Here is a 4,380-nt window from a genome sequence, read left to right as displayed (position 1 = left end):
AATCAGTACGACGAGATGCATGGATCAAAAGAGCGCTTGTTCTAGACCAGGGGTCTCAAACTCGCGGCCCGGGGGCCGATTGAGGCTCGCGGAATGATATTTTGTGGCCCCCTACTTGACATCTAAGTTTAGTGTTAGTGCGGCCCGCGCAATGTTGTCAACGCACATTTGTGCTGAGTGGCTTGCCACGATTTTTTATCACTTGTGATAGGGTGACCAGATGTCCCTGTTTTGCCTGGACAGTCCCAATTTTGAGTTGCGTGTCCTGAGTCCCGACAAAAGCCAAAGGACGCTAAAATGTCCTGGTTTCCACCAACCACTATGAAATGTCCCCTGTTGAAAGCGATAACATAGCCAACGTGATCTAAATATAGCCCGATCATTAACTTAGGTTGGGTCAGTTTTGCTCTTTTGTTTGGGGAATACTTGATGAGGCCCAGCCTGACCCAGACCTCCATCCAAACCTCCAGCGGTCCCCGGGTAAGTCAAGTTTGAGACCCCTGTTCTTAGACCAACTTCGGAAAGCTGTAGTTCCACCGTAGAGACGCTAGAGTTCAGAGATACTCCCCGTCATGCAATGACGTCGGTTAGGAAAAGTGGAGTCGAATTCATTTTAAACAGCGCTGTGTTTTCCTATGTTCGAAAGGAAGCACCTATTCATCTCTCCTTGACCCGATGAGGTTTTCCACAAAGATTAAGGAAAGGAGGCATAAAGGTTAGGAGATTGGACTATTCGTAGAGGCCCCTGGTCTGCGGTATTTTAGTTGGTTTCCTCCTTCCAAATTTTCTGCGTCCAATCAGCGAACAGAGAGAGTGGCTGAGAACAATGACGTTAAAGTCAGCTCTCGTTGACGGACATCTTTACGCACAGTGTTTGTTTTGTTTACAGCCTGCGCGCAACGTTATTCCTGGCCAAACGTTAGCGATTGGTTATGGCAGATCCAGAGTGGCACTGGGCAGATACAATAGTTTTGAACTTCAACAGAAACCCGCCTTCAAGTGAGTTAACGTTTGTCAATTGAGTATTTCCAGACATTCTGTGCAAATGAAATGAAGTACGAGACTCTGGTAGGACCAGGCTAGGAAAAACACTGACTTCAACCACTCTAAAGGCGAATAACTCAGGGTTTTTAAGGTGCTACATGTGTAGAAACTGGACGTAAGTCCCTCTTCTGTGACGGGGGCCCCATGACTCACAACCAAACAAAAACAATCAGCCCCATTGTTTGATCAATCGCAAGTCGGCTTTAAAGCGGCCCAGGGACTTGAAAATCGGATTGCTCGCTCATTATCCCTGTTAGCATTAGCATGTCAGGGGAGCGTGTCTATGTTCCCCGGGTCCTATGTTCCCCGGGTCCTATATTCCCCTCTTTGCATGAGACTGGGGAACATAGGACCCTTTTTTTAAAAAAGGGTCCTTTGTTCCCCGCTATTCCAAAAAAGGGTCCTATGTTCCCCGATATGTACGTGACCGGGGATCATAGGACCCTTTTTTTTAAAAAAGGGTCCTATGTTAGTGGACCGTTTTTAGCATTGCCTGTGTCTGGCAATGCCGCATAGGACCCTTTTTCAGAAAAAGGGTCCTATGCTCCCCGGTATGTATTGCTACAGGGGAACATAGGACCCTGTTTGGGAAAAACGAGGAATATAGGACCTTTTTTAAAAAAAAGGGTCCTATGTTCCCCGAGCGGGGAACATTGGTCCCGGGGAACATAGGACCCGGGGAACATAGGGATGACCCCCATGTGAGCATGCTCACTTGTTAGCCTTGCTAGCATTATTAGATCAGCATGCTCGCATATTAGCCTTGCGAGCATTAGCATGTCAGCGTGCTCGCTTATGAGCCTTGCTAGCATTAGCATGTCAGTGTGCTCGCTCATTAGCACCACTATCATTTTGAATGTCAGAATGCTCGCTTGTTAGCTAGCATTAGCATGTCATGGAATATTGGACACACATCATGTTTGCTTCCACACCCATTCTCTTCTGAAAACGCACATGCCGCGACAGGTCTGGTTATGATGGACGTCTAGAATTGGGCTACTTGCGTGTGCATGTTTTTCTTTTGACTTTGATTCATTAGGGCCTGACAACATTTCCCAGGAAGTTCAGTGTACTTAAAGAGGTGCTTGTCGGTTGTTGTTTTTCTCCGTAAATGCTTCAGCTTACTCCTGAAAGCGCTCCACCCAGCTCACCTCCGGTGGGAACCAGTTTAATTGCACAGAGAGAGGGAGAGCATGTAGCAGCAGCTGGAAAACATAGGCTGCCAACTCTTTAATAAGGACATGGCAGCCCAAAATATATTAACGTTTAATCTTTACCGTAAAATGGATGATTCAATTACTTTATTATTATTATTATTATTATTATTATTATTATCATTATAATTATTATCATTTTATTATTATTATTATTATTGATATAAACACATTATTCTTGTGGCCATCTTTTTATAAAATAGGACATAGGTTACGGTCGACTTTAATGTCTGGATTTATTCATAAACCAAAATGATTTGGGATATCAAGCAAAGAAAGATTCTGTCTTTGTAATCTTCTGTGGGCACAAACAAGATGAGGTAAACATATTTTTTTGTTTGCATGGAAATCTTTGTGGGTTTCTAAAGATTCAACATGTTCCCTTTAATAGTGCATGTCCATTCAAAAAATAACCACAATACCAGCTGTGTTCCTAGAACCAGATTATTTTATTTCCAGATTGCCGTAGACGAGTGAAAATCTAGTTGGGGAAAAACACTCTTCCTCAGAACTTAGGGGGTAGGACTTAGCAGAGGTAGCATTCAGCGACTGCCATGTTGAGGTGGCACAAATGAGTCATCAAACCAAAACAGGCCTTTTCTCAAACCTTAGCAGCAGACACTCCCACCGTATCCTGTTCTGTCTGGCTGTGCTGCTCTAAAGCAGAGCCTTCACGTCTGCGTCTGGACCAGCTCCAGGTTCTTCTCTCGATGCTGGAGACTCAGTGTTTGGATTAGTGGCGGAACTACGTCAAGGGCGAGGACGGTCGCCCACATCCACCACCAAGATGGCTGTGGCCATCCCATGAGGGGCCAGGAGCCCAGAAAGACCCTCTGTCTCCGCCCCTAACATCTGTTGGCCGTTGGGCTTTTGTTTCTCCACATACCTGCTGGGACTCTGGGCCACTCTCGGAGAAGCACGATTTCAGGGCTTGGAAAAACCATCATATTCATCATATTTCATGGGATTTCTTCTTCGAGAAAGCCTCCAGCTGACTCTGTATTCATGCCTTAAGACCTACAGTGACAGCGTGAATATAGTATGTTGTTGTAGGCATTCGTACGCTAAATCTCCAGCAGTTCTGTGCAATATGATCATTAGTTAGAAAAGTGTAAACACAAACATGGACAGACAAGGACAGCGTGAGATGGATTGGTCCCGCCAGCCGCCGCCCGTTGATGGATCACCTGTGGTTCCTCGTGACGTCACAGAGAACAAGGCACGATCACCCGCCTGAGCATGAGTCAAGAGCCACTTTATATGCAGGGCCACCGACAAGCATCATGTGACAGGGAAACTCAATAAAGCATGTGTTTGTCCCCGCAGTGTGACCCGCTGCACTCATCTGTCCTCATAGACGATTCCACCTGTAAAAGGCTCCTGTAACGTCGTCACCAGGCCCCTAATGCCCATCATCATTCCTCATTTGGTGTCCCTAGGGGGGAGGTCTCTAGCCAGCTACTGTACGTGATGAGGTGGGGGTCAACCTCGCCTAGAGTGAACCAGCCTCCAAACATTGAGGTAGTATGTGTGAGCCTAGCTAGAGCTAGCTGGATACTGAGTGTGCTCTCCGTTTCTCCAGGGAAGGACAGCGTGGATCCTGTCTGTTTCCTTGGCTTCCTCTCCTGGTGTGGGGAGGGGGGCGGCTCAGACATTGGGAAGGTATGTCAGGCAATCTCATCCCACCAGGCTCAATTCAATTAAAGAGAGTACAAAGACATATGGCTCAGAGGCCTGTGATATGATTAGAGAGCCGGCGTTGATTCATGCCCTCCCTTATCTCGTTGTCACTGACGGCACAGGGCCTTAAGTGGGGACACTCAGAGAAAGGTGCTGGGGGGTAACTCAGTCTTAGAAAGCTAAGGCTCTGTTGTTTGGCTGCCAGGTATCGTCCGCTCTTATTTATTATTGTTTTGGGAAGACTTATTGTTTCATCCCAGTGGTGTCGATGGCAACAGAAGGCAGTGGTTGTCCTCCCAGGACAGCCCATGTTTATCACTAGAGGCCGTCCGAAGGCCATGTGCTGGTTCTCAAGAGCGGCATTACACAGGATGTCTGTTGGTGTCTGGCAACGTAAACACAGCCATGTACCCAACGCACACTGAACACAGTCCAGTAACCA

Source organism: Gadus morhua, chromosome 6, assembly GCF_902167405.1.
Source record: "Gadus morhua chromosome 6, gadMor3.0, whole genome shotgun sequence".
Taxonomy (NCBI): Eukaryota; Metazoa; Chordata; class Actinopteri; order Gadiformes; family Gadidae; genus Gadus; species Gadus morhua.
Note: the sequence above shows the minus strand (reverse complement) of the source record.